At 40.8% G+C, this 25159-nt stretch overlaps 1 long non-coding RNA gene and 1 pseudogene across 2 annotated transcripts in view; both read right to left on the bottom strand.

Moving 5' to 3' along the window:
• Window positions 1–25159, bottom strand: part of LOC310635509 — a 203911-nt gene that overhangs the window by 11949 nt on the left and 166803 nt on the right. The window lies entirely within an intron of this gene.
• On the bottom strand, window positions 2239–3695 carry LOC310636577 (Golgi phosphoprotein 3-like; annotated as a pseudogene). Its single transcript has one exon. The product of its transcript is annotated as a Golgi phosphoprotein 3-like (transcript).

Below are 25159 nucleotides of genomic sequence, written 5' to 3'. Positions count from 1 at the left end.
AAAGCTCAGGCAATCTTTGTCATTGTTACACAAGTCCCGGGATTATGAATCTTTCCCTTTTGCTTATCTAAAAACTGCTGCCCTGAATTTCTAGTCATACCCACTGGGCAAATTTTCTCATCCTAGGCTCTCTTTAGAATGTACTGTAGTTTTAGAATTCTCAACAAAACCATGTTAGCTGGGGAATTCTGGGAATTGAAGACACATATCTGGAGAACATCTCAATGTTCAGTCCAGTCACGCTCCATCTTCTTCAAAAAAGGTCTTTCTTGTCTTCTATTTTGCTTCCCCTTAAATATCTTTCAAACATTCCAGAAAGGGCATGGTTTCTAGGGCTCTCACTGCTTTTTCTTCTCTGGATGAGTGTCGATTTCTCAGGATCAAATGCGATTTCTCAGGATCAAATGCAGCCTGATTAAGACTTTACATGTAATGGGCTGTGAGAATTCCATCAATGACCCTTTTTAGCCAACTGAGGTTAGAAATAAACCCTTCGAAAGCACAGAATCACAACACATAGGGGGCAAAAAAGCTCTAAATTTGGAATCTTTGAAACTCTAGCAATAATGCTCTCTGTTCATCCCTACCTCCTGGAGCCTGAGCCATGATGTCTGTAAGCTGAGCTTATGAAACCAACTTCACAACAAGACTCTTCTTCCCTGGCCTCTTCTTTGTGGGAATAATTGCCTTGGAATATGTCAATATTTTAATATCTCGTGTCCTTTGCAATTTATAGTCCTTGCTCCATCTCCATTTCAGCACTGTGTATTTTTGTTGGCTTGCTTTCAGAGAGTTGACCATTCCAGAGCTGCACCCTACAGTGAAACCATGTTTTTGATAATATGATAAGCAAAACAGAGAATACCAGAGGGTTCACCTATTATTATTACTGTGTTTCAATAATGCTCACACGATGCTAGTACTTGGCTGTGCATATCCTTGTGGAGGTCAAAGGGAGTCTCAGACATGTGTAGGCAAAACTTGAGGGAAGAAGCTCTGAATTAAAAAAAAAGCAAAAGGAGTAAGGAAGGGATTTTGAATTAAGTTTATACTTGGTATGGATGACAGCAGGGAGTGCGTGTGGAGTGAGCTTGAAAATTCACTTCATTGCTTGAATACTTAGGCCCAGCTGTCAGTGCCAATCATAAGGTGTTTTCATATGGAAAATTCAAATCATGAAGCTGATGAGGTGATTTGGGGTCAGTCACTTTCACTCAATATCATAGGGGTGTCTTGAGGATAAAATGGGGGAAAGGGGGTTTTGAAATAGCAGATAAAAATGTAACAAGTAAATGCATCAAAAATACTTGGTGGCAAGCCTAAGGTTGTGACTAGGATGGATGTTTGTGTTTTAGTTTCTCTGCGTCATTTTTTTAAAACAAAATCCATTAATTATATTCCATTGCAACATCAGCACATGACTTTTAAAATGTTCTGCATCAAATTCCATACACATTTTCATGTATATTTTTCCAATGTTTGCATGATATTACTGTGCAATATAATAAAGCATGCTGACATTTTTGCAACATATCCTTAATCTACTAATATAACTTTGTTTCAATTATTTTCCTTAAATAGGAAAAAAAACACTTCTAGGATTATGGGTAAATTGCTTTATGTTATCGATGGGTATATTTTTCATGGCTATATCCCCAGTGTTTAAAATGGATCAGAGTATTAAGAACTGTGGATTTCCAAAGAATGGGGCTGACCAAAAGGCCATCCAACAGTAAAAGGAGAAAGCTAGACTGGATTTGCAACATGGAGCCTTTGACATATGTTGCTTGTCAACATTTGAACCAATCTTTTCAATAAAAGGATTAATAAAAAAAGATGTTTGAACAATATGGTCATTTTTTTTCTATTTAGAATTTAATTTTCAGACCTCTCACCTATTTTCTTTTGCTTTGCTTTTCCGAAAAGAGGCTCTAAAGCACAGCCCCGAGGCCAACGGGCCTCTTAAAAGTCTCACAAGATAGTCGAATAAAATAGAATGGGTTTTATCCCAGCCCCTAGCAGGAAAAACCTTGTTGGGAATTATGCAAGTCTAACCAGCTTTGTACAATGTATTCTGGCTTCAGTTGCTGTCAGGGTTGAACTCTTAAATTCAGTCTAACTGGGGTGCATCTGAACAGCTATACCAGGAGGAGACAACTGGGGCGTCACTGCTCCTTGCCAGGACTCTCCGCACAACCTTTAGGCTCAAAAAGCAGAAACCAAACACGGCCGAGATTGCATAGAAACTTGTGCTGTAATTCAACAAACACAAGAACAGCACAAAGGGGGGGGGGGAAGCAAAGGAACTTGGATTGAAGAAGAAGAGAAAAAAACCTGACAAGACAAAAAGGGAGGTTGGGATCATGAGGTTAAGAAAGGGGAAGGGGGACAGGCGCACCTGCCAAAATGAATCCCCTTCCTCAATATGGCAAAAAAAGAGAGGATTTGGAGTGAGAGAAAACAGGAGGGGAGCAGAGGAAAAAAAAAACCTGGCTTTTTGTCCCAGACACAGTCCCTCCTTCATCTTAATTTGAGGTCTCAGAAAAAATGAACCAGGGTTAGGGTTAGGGAGGAAGAGCAATGCACAAACGCCTTGGTGGATCCCCAGATCCTTTGAAGAAGGTGTGGCGGTGGGGCTGGCGGTGAAGGCAGGGCTGTCCCTGTAACGGAATGAGCTCCCCAGGCCCAGCTTCAGAGGCCAATGGTGGGCCTGGCTAGCCGTGGTCACCAAAAGCTCCTGCCCAGGAAGGTGGAAGGACACCACCAAGCCAGGGGCTTCCCTCCTGGAGGACAAAAGGTCCGAAGCTGCTTGGAACCACTTCACTTGCCAGGAGGGTCTAGGATTTATTGAAGGCTGCCAACACAGCCCAGATCATCTTGGCGCCCGCTGCCTTGGCGGCCTCCACCTCAGGGTCCCTATCAATCAGATCCTTGGACCTATTCAAAGCCTCATCATACTTCTCATCCACCAGGCTGGTGAAGACATTCTCCAGGACGTCCAAGGCATGGGCCAGGACCAGCAGCACCAAAGTCCTCCTGTCCATGCGGTGGGGGTCATTGACCTACCTGTCCAGGATGCTCCCCTGCAGCCGTTTCACCAGTCGCTGCTTCTTTGTGGTGTTGGTGACCGGGTGGGTGGTCATGTCAAAGAGGAAGTTCTGCTTCTCGGTGGTCAAGATGCCCTTCTCCACTAGATTCTTGGCAATCTGCTAATGGACGTTGCACAGCTGGTACTGCAGCTTGAGGGGGTTCCAGGTTTCACCTGTGATCAGTTCAATCCAAGTCTGCACCGTCTCGGCTGGCTCTGTGGCCTTCAGGTGGCAGAACATCTCATCCAGGAGGACGTCTCCAGTTGGGGCATCCGACTTCATGAGGTCCTTTCGATCCAGCAGCCGTTTTTTCCTCATGAACTGGGCCTCCAGCTGTATCCTCCCTCGCATGGTGAGCTCAATGAGGATTCCCCTGCACAGTCCCGAGGAAATGCAGTCATTCCAGAAAGAGGTGTAGCCCTCTTTGTCCTTCAGACCCAAAAACACGATCTCCTCCATGAGGGTGAGGCGGATGTCTTTGGAGTCTCCAGAGTCCTCTTCACCCACAGTCTGGTTAACCATGGCATCTTCTTCAGCCTCCACCAGCTTGTCTGTGTTCCTTCCAACTTCCACACGTTTTCCTCGATGGATCAAAGTTGCCATGGCTTCTCTGCTGGGTCTGTAAGCCCGCACTCCTGGCTCTGCCTTCCCAGCCTCTGCTCAGCCTCCGCCCTTGCCCTTCTCCGCCTGGGGCAGCGGCAGCCCCGGCTTCCTGGCTCACCTACGGGGAGGAAGGAGCCGAGAAGAAAAGCCCCAAAGGCTTCTCCCCCATCGCTTTCTGGTGCCCCCCTTCTTTTCTTTCCCCTTTTTATTATACTTGTTGTTTTTATACGTAAATCCTGCCTTGTGTATTTCTTATAAAGTGGTTTAGCCTAATAACCTTTAAAAATAATATATTGCTGTTTTGAACTCTTGTTTTGAACCACATGACATTTTTGTTGCTTTCCCAGGTATGCATACGTTTGAACTTTCTTTTTTCTTCTGTGCAGGAATTACTGAGGAAAATCACATTCTCGTTGAAGCGGCAAAGGGGAAGCAGCAAACAGAACATCTCCACTTCAACACTGCGAAGAAGGAAATAATCTACACATTGGCTACAGTTGAGAGGCAATTGTATCACAATCACAATCAACAAACTGGTGCTCTATGTTATGTATGCAGGCATCTGCATAGCAACAGCCATCAGGGGGCGTTGGCCTGGACAGTTTCGGCAGGAAACCTAGGGCCAACCCCATTGGCTGTTAGCTTACCTGGCCAGGTATATAAGGAGGCCAGGTAGCCCTCATTCCCCAGTTCACTTCCCCTTCCAATAAAGAGCTGAACTCACACACCGGCTGGCGTCTCTCTTGCGTCGGACCCACTACACAATACTCTACACCAGTGTTTCTCAACTTGCCAGCCTGAAGACGTCTGGACTTTGGCTCCCAGGTGAGGTGCATACATCTCAAGGGGGCCAAGGTTGAGAAACAGTGTTCTAGGTAATCACTAGTTCTTTTCATCCCATTTGTTGCTCTGTTCTAAGTCCAGAAGGAAAGGGAAACCAAGCCATCAGAGAACATGCTGTTTGGACGCCATCAAAGATGACATCAGCCAGAGCATAGAAAAACTCAAAGAAGTAGTGCAAGATTGGAAGATGTGGAGAGGTGTGACCTATAGAATTATCAAGAGTCGGACATGATTGAACAGATATCATCATCATCATCATCATCTCCAGAAATTGTAGCTCTTTTTTTCCAAAGAAGATCCACTGAGGGAAAGAGGATACGTGATAAATCTTTCCCATTTCAGCCTTCTTCCCTGTGACTGCTACTTGTTAGATGAAAGATTGTTCAACCAAGTTGCTTTATCACCACTTGTCAACTCTAACGTCGATTGAACCTCCATGTCACATTTTCTAAAATCACATAATGATTGTCATACATTTAACTCCATAATTCTGTGGGCTGCATAACTTAACGTAGTAGTACTGGGAAGTATTCTGACAAATGAAAAGAGATGAAGGGTAAATAATAAATAGCGCAAACAAAAAGGGCACAGCAAAATCATTAGCAAAAGAAGCTTAATAAAGCCACAGCAAAGAAAGAGAGAAAGAAGGGTACAATGGCTAAGCTTCAAATGCACTAACACAATTCTAAAAAAAGTCGGCATAAATATGAATTTAATTTGTCTTCAGTTTAAGGGGCTACAAAACCTGAAAATACAATAAAATACAAAAGGAACAATACACAACATAAGGTAAAACAAAACTGACACGTGGAGGAAAGTCACAGAAAAATTCTGTTTCACCATAAACAGGAGCTCTGCCTAAACACCTGCAAACAACCTAGCCCCAAGGTTGGGGAAACAGCCCTGTTTATAAAAATTGCCTGAAGGGGGGTAAAATTATTGAATTTGCAATTTTAGTTTTCAATTATTACACATTACAATTTAAAATAAATTATCCAGGTCCCACAATGTAATCTGGAGTATGAAACTGCACACATGAGTACAGATTGCAGCGTTATCTATGAATCTCTACCTGGGTTCAATAATTTTTACTTATTTATTAGATTTTTATCCTGCCTTTATTATTTTTATCAATAACTCAAGGCAGTGAACATACACAATACTTCTTCTTCCTCCTACTTTCCCCACAACAACAACCCTGTGAGATGTGTTGGGCTGAGGTGAGTGACTGGCTCATGGTTACCCAGCAGCCTTTCATGCCTAAGGGGGGGGGACTAGAAGTCACAGTCTCCTGGTCTCTAGGCCAGCGCCTTAAACACTATACCAAACTGTTTTCTGTTTGTCACTAAATAATGAATTTATTTTCCTATCTTTATAAATAGCTACATTATTGAAAAGGCAAAAGACTGGGCTCAAAAAAGGATTAATTTAACACATTGTCGAGTCCAGGGGTCTTCAAACTTGGCTCTTTTATGACTTGTGGACTTCAAATCCCAGAATTCCTCAGCCAGCATGCCTAGCTGAGGAATTCTGGGAGTTGAAGTCCACAAGTCATAAAAGGGCCAAGTTTGAAGACCCTTGGTCTAGTCCAGAGGTGTCAAACTCAATTTCATTGAGGCCCTCAAGGGGCCGGGTGGGTATGGTCAGGGTGGGCATGGCCTACTGAGTGGGCGTGGCTAGAGTGCGTATGGCCTACTGGGTGGGCATGGCCAGCTCTACATTGTTCGCATCAAGGGTACCTATGGGGGCCTGGGCAGGAGTGGGACAGATCTGAGGGTCTATGGCAGGAGGAGGGTCTCTGGGCCAGGGCCAAGGCAGTGGGGGCCGTTCCCTCACTGTTTCCAGGATGGCTTCGCGGGCCACATGAAACCACTTCGCGGGCCGGATCCGGCCCCCGGGCCTTGTGTTTGACATGTCTGGTCTAGTCCCTTCCTACTTTCAATGTTCCTGAAACAGCTATAAGTCCCAGCAGTGACAACATTAGAGAATATTTCTTTTGTTTAAAGAAGAAGATGTGCCATTCACTGCAAGTACAATTAGAGAGGAGTAATTCTACGATGCGAATGAAAAATGCGGATTTATTCTGGAGTCTAGTCAAAATGGTGTCTTCTAACCAAAATAAGAACATATCTCAAAATGTGTGACACATGGCAAACTTCACAATTTGCAGATGGCTTGTTCATGCTCTTATCTCACAGGTACTGCTGTGGCTGCTTCCTTGACAGCTTTGAAGCCTGCTGTGAGATTTTTTTTTATTATTATATGCTATCCTGACAGAACTAGGTTCTTCTCTGCTATCTATTACTTATGATAAAATGCTTGGAACAGTACAGGCTGAAAATAGCTATTCAGTCAGGGATCATTTTGCATGGATTGAAAGAAACAGATGAAGATTTATTTATTTTTCACATTTTTGAACAGTCCATCTCTTTTATGATTCTTTATGAATGCTGTCATACACAAGGTAGACTAGGGATCTTCAGACTTGGCCCTTTTATGACTGGTGGACTTCAACTCCCAGAATTCCTCAGCCAGCGTGTCTGGTGGAGGAATTCTGGGAGTTGAAGTCCACAAGTCATAAAAGGGCCAAGTTTGAAAGACCCCTATTTTGAAAAAAAAATGAAACAAAAAAATACTTGTTTTATTCAGGGAAATAAGTTTGGCTCTTCAAAGCTTAGATTTGATTCCATATATATTCAGTTGAAATTCTGGTGCTGAATTGTCACTTTTTCATTTTTCATGGGTTTTTTTTTCTTTCCCAATATTAAACCTGCAGAACAGTCCGGTTTCATGTGTTTGAAACAGCTGTACCAGCTAAATTTGACAGGTTATATTTGTTTAGTTCTTTTAAAAGCAAAATACATAATTTCTTTATAAACAGGAAATCACTAATATTAATTCAAAAGACTGCAAGAGAGAGATTCATTCGTCCAGCCTTGTATTCAACTTCAAAGCTGCAAAAAGATGGAATTATTTTCATTTGAACTTAGATTGTATTTTTCTTCAGTTCTTCTTCAATCTATTGCATGGATTTCTTAACAAGCTCTTTTATAGATCCATTAAGAAAACATTTTCCAGGTCATTTTATTGTTGGTATTTCCCTTTTAATTTTGAAAACTTCAGCCAGATTCTTTTGTATATCCAGTAAAGTATCCTTTTCCAAATAAATTCTCTTGGGCTGTCATTTTGATTTTCAGTACTTCATCTGTCTTGCCAGATGAAATTTGATCTGCATCTTTCATTCCTTCATTAACATCTTTTAAACAGAATCTGTTCACAGAAGCAGACACTACTGCTAACTGGTTTGCTACTGTAGTTACTAACTTCTGGATCCATTCTTCAAACGTCTCCTTTAATACTTCTGATTTTATAATGTTGTACGTCATGTTGCAAATCCCAGTATTAACTGACATCATACATGTATCTGAATTGTTTTGGCATCATTATATCAGCATTAATATCATTCAAAACTATTATCTTCCTTTTGAATCTATGTTTCTGCATCTTTGACAAGAAGTAGCAGCTTGTTTAGTGATCTCTGGACTATTATCCACTATATCAGATTTCACACCACATGTAGTTAAAATTCTGGAGAAGGACACGTGTGGAACATATGTACTCTCCCAAGCCCTCGGTGTCTTTTGTGTCACTACCAGCTTTCGGGGGACCATGGGACTGAGGTCCAAAGTATTTGGATAGAATCAGGCGGAAGAACACTGTGCTTGAGATTTCCACGTAGTTATGTTGGCAAAGCCTAATGGAAATTATATTAGAAACTTTGTAGTAGAAGGAAACTGTGAAAGAGTTTATTTGAAGTGGCGAAGTGTGTGTGTGTGTGTGTGTGTGTGTGTGTGTGTGTTGTGTGTAAGTGACTTTATTGCCTCTGTAACCTCTAGAGCAGGGGTGTCAAACTCAATTTCATTGAGGGCCGCATTAGCATTGCGGTTGCCCTCAGGGGGCCGGGTGGGTATGGCCAGGGTGGGCGTGGCCTACTGGGTGGGCGTGGCTAAAGTGTGTATGGCCTACTGGGTGGGCGTGGCCAGCTCTACATCGTTCGCATCAAGGATGCCTATGGGGGCCTGGGCAGGAGTGGGACAGATCTGAGGGTCTCTGGCAGGAGGAGGGTCTCTGGGCCAGGGCCAAGGCAGTGGGGGCCGTTCCCTCACTGTTTCCAGGATGGCTTCGCGGGCCGCATGAAACCATTTCGTGGGCCGGATCCGGCCCCCGGGCCTTGTGTTTGACATGTCTGCTCTAGAGACCTTAATGGGCTCAACATTTTTCACCATACAAGAGCTTATAAATCATATAATGTTTCCCATAAAAGTTGCCCTTTATAATTTACATGGCTCTTTTCATCAGCCTTGACAAGTCGTATGGAATTTCCCACTTAGAGGGAGTACTTCTCTGCCATATCACACAAGAAATTATCAGGCCAGCATACTGCAATTTGTAGTTCATAGGAAGTAGGAACTGTTCACAATCAGCAACCTCTCCAAACTATGTTGATCTCACATCCAAAAAGAAAAGTCCTGGTTCAGTCTTTTGATTAAATAGCTTCCAACATCCTGTTCAGTCTTTTGATTTAGTAGCTTCCAACATCCAATTCAATAGCAGTGTATAATCCCACAGGGTCCTTATAATCAAGTTTGTGCTGGGGAAAGCCAGTCACAGCAAACAGTTTAATTGCCAACTATAAAGTAAAATGATATTCCCAACTGGCTCGCCAGTTACTTTACAGAAGCCTTGTTAATTGAAAGAGCCAGAATTCATCTATTTTATCTTATCATGTCTGTAGCAAAAAAGTGACTAATTTTTCTAGAATTACCATAGTCTGCCAGTACAAATGTTTATATTCATCTGCTATAACTTTTAATGTCAAAGAATTCTAACTTTTCTTGGATATAGGAAGAATTCCTCCATTTGCCCTAGCCTAGCCAATAAAACTTTGCTATTTTCCCGCCCCCACCTTGACTTACTAACGTATTTTGATTTTTTTCATTCTCTGGGCATCTTGCATGTGCATGACACAAAGGCTAATTAATTACTATCAAAATCTAGCTTGGCTTTATCATCTAGATTTGCAATTAAGACCTATTTCTAATTGATAAGTACGTTTGCAACTTGACAGAATTTTATATATTTATATATTATTGCAAAGGATTCTGTCAGGTAGTTATTTTCAAGACATGGAAGACACCAGAACTTCTTATACACAAATACAAAATGTGAATAGCAGGCATACTTTTAAAACAAAATGACTTCAGGCACATTCATGCATGTAGGAAGCATTTAACTAAGAATCACAAGACTGGGAGGGCTGAACTGGGAATCATGAACATCTTTGAATAATGGTTAATGGCACCAAGCCGTCTCCTTTAGGAAAATAGACTACAGGGTAGAAATTTTATACCTGTACTGTAAAAGCTGTTGATCACCCCAAAGAACATCTGAACGTTGGTGATGAGCTTCACATATTATGCTATGTTCCCATTTGGTAAAGTACATGGACGTTGAATAAATCACAATGCTGGGAATATTCTTTAGGAAAAACCATAATGACCAAGGCATATGCTATGGTTTACAAAACACAGCACCTGGATTTTTATTATATGCGAAGTCAAAAGCAAACCACAAACACAGCCAGAAAGCAAGCACAAGCACAAATCCAGCCCAAAGAAATCCCTATTATTTTCCACTCTGAGTTTACTTCCTTCTCCTGAAATATTTTTGTTGAGCATGATGTTAGCAGCCCTAAAGAATATTCTAATATGGAGTTTATCTTCTTTCTTCCTCCATGCTGGGTACTTTTGCTCAAGGTCATTTACTCTTCTTTTCTTTTGACTGACAGTTCCCCATTCCTGTGCCTTAGGACTATTTCCCCAGTTATTACCATCAGTGATGGACACGATAAGTTTATTATAATTGATTTTTGTATGCTTTATTTTATTTGGGAATAGCTTGTTCCCAGTCAGAATGTGCTGTAAGCTCGAGCAATCAGAATGGCCTCATTGCTTTTTCTCTGGCATTCATTCCCCCATTGTTTTTTGTTGATCTGGTGGAGGGAGGGAAGATATGGAACCAAGTTGTCTACTGGAAGATTTCAAGAGCTTTGAATTACCTTTAAATCAGATGGAGGTGACCCCTTGGAATACAAGCTTAGTGCTATACAGGATGGTTTTCCCCACTGAAAAATAGACAAGTGCCATATAAATAAACTAAGTGCATCTGCAAACTTTCAAGCTAATGAGGCATGGATCCCTTAAAAGGAGAATTCAGGAAACAAGGAATATTTTAATTACTTTCATTTTTAGGTATTCTCATTGTTGTAGAAATAATAATGTCTTTTTCTTGCTGTGATTATGAAAACTCATTTGGTCCACTAGGACACTATTTCTCAACCTCAGCGATTTTAAAATGTGTGCAACTTCAAAGAAATTCCCCTAGCCAATTGTGATTGAGAAACTTGGATAATTTGATATTTAAATTTCTGAAATTGTAGCCATAATGCATAGCCAAGTTATAATCTTATTGTAAATGGAAGAGCATAACTAAGACAAGGTCACATGCACTATAACATGAATCAACAGAGGCTATTTCATTATGGAAAAGCCCAATATAAATGAAAGTGAAATTATTGTTTCAAGGTTGCTATAGCAACCTTCTAGACATAGCAACCTTCTAGACAGGAAAGGAGTGAAAACCTATGAACTGAATATCAATAGGAGTCATGTTAAAAATATATTACTGTAGAAATTTGTAATCAAAACAAAACATATATTAGGCTAAATTTGGATGTAATTATTTTTGGGACTTAAAATGTGTGAACCATGCTGTTGTGGCATATGACAAATTTTGATTAAAAGAACCATAGGACAGTGTCATGTGTATCCCATATCGACAATACTGGCTGCTAGTTCATCTATGGAAATAAGATATCAATCTTTATTCCTAAAATAGTCTAGGACCAGATTATCTAAAGCTTTGCTCCATTGTGGTTATGTGAGTCCTAAGTCCCGAGTCCTATCTCAGAAATCACAAATAGACCACAACAACCACATAGAATCAGCAAATCAGCATAACACATAAACCAACCAAAGCCCTTCAAAACATTCTAAGCAAACTGAAAGATCCAGCAACCCCAGAAGAAAAATATGAGTCATCTACAACATGCAATGTAAGAACTGCAACAACCACTAGGTAGGACAAACAGGCAGAAGACTGGCAAAATGCATCCATGAACACCCACTGTTAGTCAAAAGGCATGACGAAAATTCTTTAATTTCACAACATATAGAATGATTTAACCATTGTTTCAATTGGGAAAATGTGACAATCCTAGACCAGGCCAAATCCAAAAATGCCAGGGAATTTCTAAAAGCCTGGCCCTCTGACAAATCAGCCATCAATAGACACATGGACATTAACAACATCTACAGACTATGCAAAAGAGACAATCAACCAGCCCAAAAAAGAAAAAGACTCCAGCACCTCTCCACCAATAATGAGCACTCAGATCAGCATAGATTAATCCAAGGTCACCTTCAGACCAACTAATTAGTAAAAAAAATAGGTTATGTCTTCATCCTAGTTCCAAAGATATGCATGGATTAGTCTAAATTCTGTCATTTCAGATGAAATCTGTAGCTTCCTTAGGAAGAACAAGATCGGTCCAAATAACACAGTATGACCTGTCGTCAATTGCTTGTCTATTCACCTTGCACTATTTTCAAGTCATATCTCTGAATATTCCCCTGAATTTTTTAGATGTTTTCCAGTATACTAGAAGCTCTCCCTTTGTTGAAAGCATTGAGGGATCTGGTAAAGAAATATCTTTAAAACAATAACCCAACAGGTCATGGGTTATATTATTGTTTTTGTTATTGTTGTTGTTGTTGTTGTTAATAATAATAATAATAATAATAATAATAATAATAATAATAATAATACAATCCTCCCCCTGCAAATATCAATACAATTTCAATAATACTGCATGTCAATAAATAGACAAAGAATAGATAAGATTAACAGTCTACTGATCTATTAAAATTAGTTGCACGAGTGAAGAAAATTAACCCAATTTGACACCAAATTCTAGAAAAGATCAGAACAGACAAGCAGATATATCAGAATAGAATAGAATAGAATAGAATAGAATAGAATAGAATAGAATAGAATAGAATAGAATAGAATAGAATAGAATAGAATAGAATAGAATTATTTATTGGCCAAGTGTGGTCGGACACATAAAGAATTTGTCTCTGGCGCATAAGCTCATAGAGTACATATAAACAGCAAATAATAGGTCATAGGACATAGTTACATAGTTACAATCATTAATCATAAGTTACAAATAACAATTGATAAATCATAAGAAACCAGTAGGCGAAGACAGTAGGAAAGATGAGAAATGAGTCAGTGCTGTGGGAATTACGTATTCAGCAGAGTGATGGCAAAGGGGGAAAAATTATCTTTATGTCTGGTTGTTTTGGCATGCAATGCTCTATAGCAGCGTTCTGAGGGAAGAAGTTGAAACAATTGATGTCCAGGATGTGAGGGGCCTGTAGATATTTTGTCAGCCTTCCTTCTGCTTCATGCAGTATTCAGATCCTCAGTGGAAGGCAGGCTGCTTGTGATTGTTTTTTTTTTTTTCTGAAGTCCTAACTAACCATTGAGGTCTGTACCTGTCCTGTTTGGTTACTTTGTCAAATTAGGCAGTTATTCAGGTATAAATGACAGACTCAATAATTCCTCTGTAGAACTGTATCAGCAGATCCTTGGGCAGCTGAGATCAATTGACCTGGAAAGACAGGTGATTTATCTACGAAACTTTGCATAAAAGATGGGCAAGAACAAAGACAAAGAATTAATGGGGAAAGAAAATATAACAAGATATCCACAAAGAGGAAGAAGAACTACATGTGAAAAAAGAATCCAACATCACCAATATGTATCAAGGTATGACCACTTCATTACAGGCAGATGTTTTGGAAAGTCAAGTTAAACAGGCCCTAGAAAATATTTCTAACCACATTAACGTATTATACAGTATTTAATTTGGGGGAATAATATGTGTGTTTGTCTTGATTTTTTCTTTTTTTTTTCAATGCACTTTTTAAATGTCTTGATTGTTTTGTGTTTGGTGTGTGGTTTTTTTTTGAGTTTTGTATTTTAATTTCCTTTTGAATAAAATAAAAAATAGCATAAGAAAAAGAAAGAAAGTATTTCTAACCACAAAGTTCCAGGAGTTGATGAAAAACCAGCAGAAGAAACAATGTGGTTAAAATATTGCTTGCAGTATGAAGGTAGAAATAGAAAAAATTACAATAGGCAGCTATTTATACAGTTGGCTTCTAGGCAGTGACCAATAGGTTTAAAGTAGCAGTTTCCTGCCCCAAACCTAATTATCAGCCTGGAGATAGCAAGTCTGGCTCAGTAACAGCAACCGTTACATAACATAGAAAAAGTAGGTCAGACATTAAACAAGTGATCAGACATTAAGCAAGTGATTTTACACAGAAATGGCCAATACATTACAGTGGCTATTTCATGGTGTCTTTCCAAATTCTCATAGCACTCTCTCATACAGTCTGGTCATAGCTGGTCTTCATAGGGAATGCTCATAGAATCATAGAGAGCGCACCCAGAGAGTGCTAATAACCAGATGACTACAAAGGAATCCATTTGCCCCCATACACGCACACACCACCACCACCATCCAGTCAGAACTGAAGAAGATTCTTGGATGAGAAGCGAAATGTCTTCCTCAAGGAAAAAATATAGTCTAATTGCCTTTTGGAAAAACACCTTCGAGACAACTGAATGGATAACATCATCATCCTCTCTGAAGAAATGGAATAGCTCAGATGCTGATAGCTTTAATTGTATTTCCTATGTTAAGCGTGACATCAGGATTTTCCTTATCCTTACCCTTCTTTTGTATTCCTTACACCGGTTTTAACTTCCATATGTCTAGTGTTATTTCCTTGTAAGATACCCCAATATGATATTATTGTATTATTTTTTCAGAGATCACTTAATTGATCCTGGGATTCCTAGTATTCCTAAAGTTGGAGATGAAATGATGATCCTTTTCATATGAACTTGTCAAGTTCAATAAATCATGCAACATTTTATGTCATAGGAGACCTGGCAAGGAAAATGGATGATATATTTTAGCACTCTCTCTCTCTCTCCCTCTCTCTCTCCTTCCACTATGTTTGCTTTTTCACTCATTTAATTAGAAAAGTGTGTCCACTCTCTCTAGCCCACCATTTTGGAATTCTTTTTTTATCCCCCTCCCCATTTGTCTGTAACTTATTCTTCTATTATACTGCATAAAATGTATGTTTTGCTGCAGGTATTCTGTCACACTGATAATAGAATCCCATGCTTAGTAGCACAGTTTTCAATGCAGAGATATATAAAATATCCATTTTATTAAGGGGAGGCCAAAATTAAACCCAGAACTCTTCAAGTTCAAATTAAGTAATAAAAGAAACCTTTTTCAAAATTTCTCTCTTTCTGTCTCTAATGATAGATGATAGATGATAGATGATAGATCAGGTGTGTCAAACTCAATTTCATTAAGGGCCGCATTAGCATTGCGGTTGCCCTCAAGGGGCCGGGTGGGTGTGGCCAGGGTGGGTGTGGCCTACTGGGTGGGTGTGGCTAGAGTGCGTATGGCCTACTGGGTGGGCGTGGCCAGCTCTACATCGTTCGCATCAAGGGTGCCTATGGGGGCCTGGGCAGGAGCGGGACAGATCTTGGGGTCTCTAGCAGAAGGAGGGTCTCTGGGCCAGGGCCAAGGCAGCAGGGGCCGTTCCCTCACTGTTTCCAGGATGGCTTTGCGGGCCACATGAAACCACTTCGCGGGCCGGATCTGGCCCCCGGGCCTTGTGTTTGACATGTCTGTGATAGATGATAGATGATAGATGATAGATGATAGATGATAGATGATAGATAGATAGATAGATAGATAGATAGATAGATAGATAGATAGTGTTAAATGCTTGTTAACTGTTTAGATTACCTTGCTAGGCCCCAGACATGGGACAAATCTTTATTTCCTGTTTCAGCAATCTAAAGTTTTTTACATAGATAGATAGATAGATAGATAGATAGATAGATAGATAGATAGATAGATAGATAGACTATAGATAGACAAACAAACAGATAGAGATACATATATAACATGTGTGTGTGTATCATACAAATATGGGAATGTTATTGATGCAGATCAAATAGCTGTAGCATTTTTGAATATCAAAGTGCTCCTTCTTAAAATAAATTATTAGCACACTGATTTAATCAACTGATGTAAAACTTCCTGCATTCTAAATGCTGACAAAGAGACCCTTCCCCACTAGATCCAAAAAATGATGAAAGCATAGACAGAAGACAAAGGGCCTTGTCTGTGGCCACACAGACTTGGTGGAAATGGAACTCTTATCACAGCTTGATTGGTATCTTCTGCCACTTGACCAATTCAGACATTATATTGGTTTTTTAAAAAATGATTGCAAGATCTTTTTTTAAGTTCTGTCCTCCAAGATGTCAAATATTGACATCACTGTTTGAAAGGAGTTTGCACTACAAAGTATGGATATGTGTACCAGGAAATAGCTGAACATTTGCTGATTTTTACAGGACTCCAAATTAAGGGATTTGAGCTTTGGATTTGAAATCAACATGCACGCAGAAGCCTTCTTACCACAGGCAACCAACATTGTGCACATATAGTATGCGCGCACAAGCATGCAGGCATACATACATATATGTGATTCCCCCCCTCCACCCAAATAAGCTTTCTTTGGTTCCGTCTGGTTGCTAAGTAGCATCCAATCAGAGCTTACATTAGATCTGCACTCGGAATGACTTCAACTTTTGTATTTTTAAGGTTTTAAGAATACATTAGCATTTATTTGCTTCTGAATGGTATAATCTCCTGCCATTGATTTTTCCCCATGCAAGTTTTATTAAGTTTCTGTTTTATCACTTGCATCTCTGTTTCAATATATTTTAATGGCTTAATTAGATACATTACATTAGCTTTTAACTATCATACATAAGCCTCAGAAACCATTACGTTACCAATACAGGTGTAATCAAGCAGGGCACGAAATCCAGTGTGCCCATGTTTATGATTTTCCCCTCCCATCTAGAACTAAACCATCTGACAGGTGACTAATAACGCACTATTCTAAGTTAAAAATGTCCTTTGTCCTTTGCCAGAAACTCTTTTAAGACAGACCTTGCCAATCTAGGGCTTGGAATTTGATGAATTGCAGTACATCTGGATTATCTGGACCCGTACCAATCGGGCTTCAGGCCCGGACACAGCACGGAGACGGCATTGGTTGCGCTGGTGAATGATCTCTGGAGGGCTAGGGACAGGGGTTGCTCCCCTGTCCTGGTCCTATTAGATCTCTCAGCGGCTTTCGATACCATCGACCATGGTATCCTGCTGCGGCGTCTCAGGGGGTTGGGAGTGGGAGGCACCGTTCTACGGTGGTTCTCCTCCTACCTCCAGGGCCGCTCGCAGTCGGTGTTGACAGGAGGGCAGAGATCCGCCCCGAGGTCTCTCATTTGTGGAGTTCCTCAGGGGTCGGTTCTCTCACCTCTCCTGTTCAACATCTACATGAAGCCGCTGGGCGAGATCATTCGTGGTTTTGGGGTGGGGTATCACCAGTACGCTGATGATACCCAACTTTTTCTTTCCACCCCGAACCAACCCAGTGATGCCCTCTCCGTGATGTCCCGGTGCCTGGAGGTGGTTCAGGTCTGGATGGGGAGAAACAGGCTTCGTCTCAATCCCGCCAAGACTGAGTGGCTGTGCATATCGGCGTCTCAGGCTAACCATGTTATTCCACCTCTAATGATGGGGGGTGAGGTGTTACCCCCCGTCGATAGGGCTCGCAACTTGGGCGTCCTCCTGGATTCACGGCTCAATTTTGAAGATCACATAGGAGCCGTGACCAGGGGGGCTTTTGCACAGGTTCGCCTGGTGCGCCAGTTGCGTCCCTATCTGGACCGAGATGCCCTACGCACAGTCACTCATGCGCTTGTGACCTCCCGTTTGGACTACTGTAACGCTCTCTACATGGGGCTGCCCTTGAAGACCACTCGGAGGCTTCAACTGGTGCAGAATGCGGCCGCGCGAGTTGTAATGGGGGTTTCCCGATACTCCCATGTAACACCTCTACTCCGCGAGCTGCATTGGCTTCCGGTTGCCCTCCGGGTGAAATTCAAGGTGCTGGTTATCACCTATAAAGCCCTACATGGCCTGGGTCCGGGATATTTGAGGGAACACCTGCTGCCGGCATCAAACGCCCTTCGCCCAGTGCGCTCCCACAGGGAGGGTCTGCTCAGGGTTCCGCCGGTGAGAGATTGCCGGCGGGTGACACCCAGGGATAGGGCCTTCTCAGTGGGAGCGTCTGCCCTCTGTAACCAGCTGCCGGTGGAGCTGAGGACCGCCCCCGACCTCCGATCATTCCGCCGGGGCCTGAAGACCTGGCTCTTTGAGCTCCCGGGCCCAGGCTGAGGAGAAAATTTTAACTGGGGTTTTTAAGTGTACAGGGTGAATTTAATATTTTTAACGGGTTTTTAACTTTTGTATGTTTTGACTTTTAATTTCCTGTAAACCGCCCTGAGTCCTCAGGGAAAGGGCGGTATATAAATGTAATAAAATAAATAAAAAATAAATCTCTGGGTGGGTATTAGCTTGTGGAAGGCTGCTTTACTCCCTCTTCACAAGAAGAATGTTGCTTTTAGACATGTTCCAGCATCTGTTAGACATGGTGAGCTTCCATTCCTGTGAGCTTTTAGACATGGTGAACTACCGAGTAGATAAATAGATACCACTTTGCTGGGAAGGTAAGTGTTCCATGCGCCTTGGGCCATTGTCCGAAGACATTTTCTGTGGTCATATTACTAGCATGATCATATGACCACAGAAAATGTCTTCGGACAACAATGGGTCCCACGGCTAAAGAAACAGAGATGAGCACCGAGCCCTAGAGTCAGACACAACTGGACAGAGAAACTTTTACCTTTAGATGAGAAATGATAGTCAGTTTGGTATAGTGGCTAAGGCACCAGGCTAGAAAGCGGGAGACCACGAGTTCAAACCCCATCTTAGCCATGAAAGCCAGCTGGGTGGTTTTGAGCCAGTCACTCTGTCTCAGGCCAACCCACTTCACAGATTGTGTTGTGGGGAAAATATGAACCTGTATGGGATATATTTGCCACCTTGAGCTATTTGTAAAAATAATAAAGATGGGATACAAATAAATAAATAAAAGGAAAAATAAATTTAAAAGATGAGCGAAAGCATGGAATGTCTCTGAAAGGCAAAAATGTTACTTGCTGAATTTCCAAAAATCAACCTTCAACTTTCTAATCTTCTGGAATTTGTTGTTCGCTTTCAAGTATTGCTAAATTTTGCTAAACTGGAGGATGAGAAGTAAAAACTGAAAGACAGAAAAGGAACTAGAGGTGAATCTGAGAAGAGATAGGGCAAGAGTCTGGGAAGGTACTCAATTGGGCATTGCAACTTAAGCTATTTTCCTTCCGTGTTTCTGAAACCACTTTTAAAAATTACAGACCAGAAAGAATTGGCAATATGGCCACCTTGGTGCTTAGTCCAGACTACAGCAACCAAAAGCTCCGATTGTCACTACTTCTTTTTTTCCCCCAACTCAGGGCAGAGAAACTTCATTGGCTACTCCGAATGGGCAGTGTTGCTCATGCCTTCTCCTTTTAGGGATTGTTGCCTTTTTCTTAGCCTGGGTCTCTCCTTTGCTTTCCCAGATGTTTGCACATATAAGTGCCTTCACACCTCTTTCCTACATTCTACCATTTGAGGCAACACAGCTCCTTTAAATCCCTCCCCTTTTATTGGTATCATTGGTGCTCTACGGCTAAAATAGTCGAAGGAAAGAAGAGCTGCTTGTTCTTAGACACGTTAGGACAAAAGATAGATAGCGGGGGATGCATTTGAGATGTCCTAGGATAAGTAGGAAGAAGTCAACTGTCTCTGAATTCCAACAGTGATGTGCGGCTTATATTTAAGACAAGCAGAAACTGCAGATCTGAAATACTTGCTTACCTTTGTCAGCAGGTTTATTGCAGCTACAGTGTAGTTTATGTGTACATCAATACTTTTCTCCCCCCCCCCCACCCAACACACACACCCCTTGCTTTAAAATAATGTGTGAAGAAGCCCCTGTTATTTTGGCACTTGGTGAAGTCATGAATCAAGCAGCAGTAGCACAATTATTGCAATACTAGATTTAACTTTAATCCTATTTATTTGTGAGAAACAGAATGTAATCCTTTTAAAACTTACCAGAGAACAGCTGCATTCAGTTCCAGACTGTAATTTTTAGGACTCTTCTGTAAATAACATAGTGACTTCTCTGATGTCTTTCCAAGTGCCATATGAAAGTCAGGAATAATGTGAGCAAAACTAAGTCTTTAGTGGATATAAAATACCATATAATGAAGTTCCACTTCAACTTCCACAGTTGGTTTGCATAATGATAGATCTACTTGGCTGTCAATTATTCCATAAAATGGCTGCTTGTCCCAAAGTTATGACCTAATGCTCTGCTTTATAGCAGTTAAAGATTATTAGGCCTTATTATCAGAGGCCTTCACAGTAAGCCAGAATAAAGCACCTATTCATGTGTTATGTGTGATATCAGAATACAAGCACAAAAGGAGCAGAGTTTGTGCCACAAAGTTGTAGTACAGGGTTTCACTATTTCCTTCCTCTTGCCCCCCACTCACCCCAATCCCTTTGGTCTTGACTCTAGTGTAGGAATTTGTAACTTTGGGGAAGCAATGTTGTATTTTTGAGGTCATGCCAGGAATAGGTCTCCATAACGGCCACATCCAAGACAAAATAGAAACTAATTGATCTTACAAACTAATTAAAATAATTATTCTTCATATTTTTCTTTAAACATTACCATCCCTCCTATTGAAGCTTGCAATTCAGCGATAATTTTCTCAACAGTTCTCAGAGCCACATCGAAAGTTCCCTCCCCCCTTGGGGTGAGGATAGAAGGTATATCTCTAATTATATAATTACTTTTTCATCACCATTTGTGGGAACGGCCAGAATTTGGTCTCTCAAGAATTTGGTTTCTCACCCTTTAGCCTTGCCAGACCCCCCTAATGGGCCTCTCTGTTGGTTTCAGTGAGAGCACACTCTCCTGGCTTACGGGAAGGCTGGCATGTGGGAGGTTTGGGAAACACTATGATAAAGCCTTCACATACATCTTATGGTACCTTGTTTTTGTGTGATCTCATAGGCACCTGAGTAATCCAATTATTTCTATGTATCGTATTTTGTATGAGACTGATGTAGTTTTTTGTAATATTGGAGGTGAATAAAAGTTCAACGGGCAGTGCTCATGGGAGTTCTTTTTGGAGACGAGGCTGCCTGGATGGTTCAGGACAACTCTATCGACCCGGGTCTGAATTCTTTTCCCTTCACCATTGAAACTGTGAATGGGGTAGTTGCTGAAGGAGTATTGCCTCTACTTCTAATCCTGAAACATATTTCAAAGACAAATTACTCAAGTAATTATAAGACTTCACTTATATGTGAGAATTATGGCTGGCATCTTTGAAAAAAAATCACTCGGAGCTTTCTTTGCATACCTTGAAACCATAATAAAGTGCACCAATATTCTAAATTGATTGGGTAAAAGCCACATGTCAGGCTGAGTAAAAGAAACCAATTCCAGTGTGAAATGTAGGGGGATATTCAAACTGGGAAATTTGGAGTTTTAACATAGGAGCAAAGAGTCAAGACTTTGGGCTGACTATGTCATCACCTCCAGATTTACTCAGTGAAATTGGCGTTTTGCTTCGGCTAAGTAAAAGAGTACATTTCGGTCTCTCTGTGTATGAACGTGTGTCTGACACCTAATACTGAAATTTGTCTAAATGTTTCACCCATGCCCATTGCAGCTGTGCAGAGACTCTGATTAAAAAAAACAACCTGTGATTTTCAACATCTGTGATTGCACATACTGTATGTAGCACCTTAACAGTGTCTTTTTCCAGGATTGCATGTCAACTGTGGAGGGTACCTGAGTGAACTCAGGGAAAGGAACAGCTGCTTTACAGTGTTCCCCACAGGTGCTACAGATGCACCCATATATTCTCCAAAACACATTTTAGCCTTTGAATCTGGCCTAAAGTCCATTTAATTTTCTTGGTACTAATACAAAGATAGTTTGATATAGTCTTCTTTTGGACTTGATTTTTGCAGTTCTTTCTCACAGGTAGATCGGCTTTCCCATTACCTGTATGTGCTCTTATCCCCTTTGGGTATTACATTTTAGGATTTTCCCCAACTTTTAAATTTACCAGCAAGAATGACCTTACTACCAATTCTCCCCAGTGCCAGCATCGGTCTTAGGACCTTCTCACCATGTCAACGTGATAAGATAAGAAACTCAGAAATTAGTTATGCATCCATCTTCTACACGGTTCACTTAATCTTTACTCTGTAGTGAGAATGACATCTAGTGGTAAAATCAGACAGTCCCCAAAGGATAGTTAGATAGCTATGACATTGCTATGATGTTCCTTAAAGCTGATTGAGGGTGATTATGTGCCATTAAGTCAGTGTGAACTTTTAGTGACCTCACTGATTGATTTTCTGCAGGATGATCTGTCCCCCAACTACAAGTTTGGGGACAGATCTTGCAATGGTATATCCATTTGCAATCCACTTCACCATACAATCTTTAATCTATTTATCCTCTTTTTTAAACCTTAGAAACAATTTATACATTTTAGCTGTTATACGATCATCAAATATACTCTATTTCAAATTTGAATTCTTCTCAATTCCAATTAGTCTGGTTTCCAAATTATGTATTGGGAATGCTCTACTAGTTTTCACAACCATCCTACTGTATCTCTTTTCTATCATTAACCAAGATACAATATGCTCTGATCATAACACTAATCTTGAATAGCTTCAAACCATGATTAATCATGATTTGCACTTTGTTTTACAAAGCCATTTGCCCTCCCTAAAAATAATTATTAAAAAAAATGACAGAAATTCACATGCAATATTGAATTTGAACATGCTAACTACTTGTTATCCTACCAAACTACAAAAAACAACCATTTCCACATTGACAAGAAATCCAGGTTGTGCAATTATGGAATAGCATGTCATGTGAACCTAGCCATTTTAGTATGTGATTCATGATTTATGGCTTAATGCTTATCAGACACTCAATATAGCCCATATGGTAAATATTGGCAAAACGTGGGTCATTATCATCACTGAACCCAGTCAATGAATGCACCCACCGATAGCTTACACAAAAAAATCCTTTGTATGGCAAATGAATTTAATAGAAATGTGTTGTGTTTCCTTTTGATTCAGAAATAGAGATGTAGTTTGTTCAAGCTGGGGTACATTGCACAGCACATAGCATGTATGATTCTCCCTTCAGCATAGCCCTAAAAGTATTGACCCAAGCAAATAACTGAAATAATGAGAAACATAATTATCTTTTCTCTAACATCCCCTTTTCAGCATGCATTGTTTCTCATATTCTGAAGAAATAGTTGTAACCAAACAGGAAATTAGAAGTTAGCAGTGAACCATTGTCTACCACCGTGTAAGCAGAGTTTAATTCTCTATTCACCCCAAGTTATCTTTAGACAGATCTTTTATTACCAAAAGTATTTTTAAACTATTTTGTGATAATTGGTTTTGTGATTTTATTTATGATCCTCTTTTTCCTGCAGTGGATAAGGTAGCTTGTTGTGCATCTTCACCGTTGTTTGTTTAATTTTCTGGAAAATGTCCTGCATATTACTTTGTAATATCTAGGACAGCGATCCCCAACCTTTGTGGCTTGGCAGCCTGGCAGGCTGGTAGTGGAGAGGGGATAGTTCCTTGTGAGTGGTAAGTGGGGCTTATTTGAGCAACTACATTTGTATGAGCAGCAGGCACACATGCCCGCAGCTCACACAAAGGGAGTTTTGTGAGCAAGTGCAAGCTGTCACCGCTTGCACGAGTGAGGCTTTGAGTGTGAGCACAAGCTGCTTCTGCTACTGTGAGGGGATTTTTGCACACAAACGCACATGAGCACAAAAATTGTTCACGTGAGGAGAACTGCGTTCACATGCAGGCGCTCACCTATCACCTGTGCGGCCTGGTTCCAAACAGGCCATGGCCTGGTAGTGGGCTGCAGCCTGGTGATTGGGGACCCTGATCAAGGCCATAATGTGGTTTAGTTTAGCATATATGTGAACATAGTCATTGTGATTTATTCAGTAAAATAAGTTCAGCACAGTCTAGGTTGTTCTGTTTTAAATGACTCAAACTCCCCCCCACTAACTGCATTTATTCTCCCCCCCCCCACAATTCCAATCATCCAGTCATCCTTATGTCTCTGTTCTGGGCCCAGTGCTCTTCAATATCTTCACCAATGATTTGGATAAGGGGATAGATGGGGAACTCATTAAATTTGCAGACACTAAGCTGGTGGGAATAGCCAACACTCTAGAAGATAGGCTTAAGATACAGGAAGATCTGGACAGACTTGAACACTGGGTGCTGTCTAACAAAATGAAACTCAATGGTGAAAAAGTAAGGTTCTACATTTAGACAAGAAAAACCAAATGCACAGGTACAGTACAGGTGGTACCTTGCTCAATAGTAGTAACTGTGAGAGGGATCTCGGAGTCCTAGTGGACAATCACTTAAATATGAGCCAGCAGTGTGCTGCAGCTGCCAAAAAAGCCAACACAGTGCTAGGCTGCATTATCAGAGGGATAGAATCAAGATCACGTGAAGTGTTAATACCACTTTACAATGCCTTGGTAAGGCCACACTTGGAATACTGCAACCAGTTTTGGTCACCATGATGTAAAAAAGATGTTGAGACTCTAGAAAGAGTACAGAGAAGAGCAACAAAGATGATCAGGCGATTGGAGGCTAAAACATATAAGGAATGGTTGGTGGATTTGGGCATGTCTAGTCTAATAAAGAGAAGGACGAGGGGGGACATGACAGCAGTGTTCCAATATCTCAGGGGCTACCACAAAGAAGAGGGAGTCAAGCTATTCTCCAAAGCACCTGAAGGAAGGACAAGAAGCAATGGATGGAAACTAACCAAAGAGAGAAGCAACCTAGAAATAAGGAGAAATTTTCTGACACTTAGAACAAGTGGAACAACCTGCCTCCAGAAGCTGTGAATGCTCCAACACTGGAAGTTTTTAAGAAGAGACTGGATAGCCATTTGTCCGAAATGGTGTAGGGTTTCCTACCTGAGCAGGGTGTTGGACTAGATGACCTCCAAGGTCCTTTCCAACTTTATTATTATTATTATTATTATTATTATTATTATTATTATTATTATTATTATTATTATTATCATCATCATCATCATCATCATCATCATCATCATCACCACCACCATCATCATCATTACCACATAATACATGAACCAGAACAAATATATCATCTGGCAAAATGTTACTTTCTCTTCATTCAGGGTGAAGATCTCTCCTTGGAGTGTGACACATCTCATTGTGTCATGAAGCTTAACATGCTGAGTAAACCTTGCCACCTCTTT

The sequence above is a fragment of the Vipera ursinii genome (genome assembly GCF_947247035.1).
Source record: "Vipera ursinii genome assembly, chromosome: 2".
Classification (NCBI taxonomy): Eukaryota; Metazoa; Chordata; class Lepidosauria; order Squamata; family Viperidae; genus Vipera; species Vipera ursinii.
The sequence above is the reverse complement of the archived record's forward strand: the minus strand, read 5'-3'. Positions and strand labels throughout refer to the sequence as shown.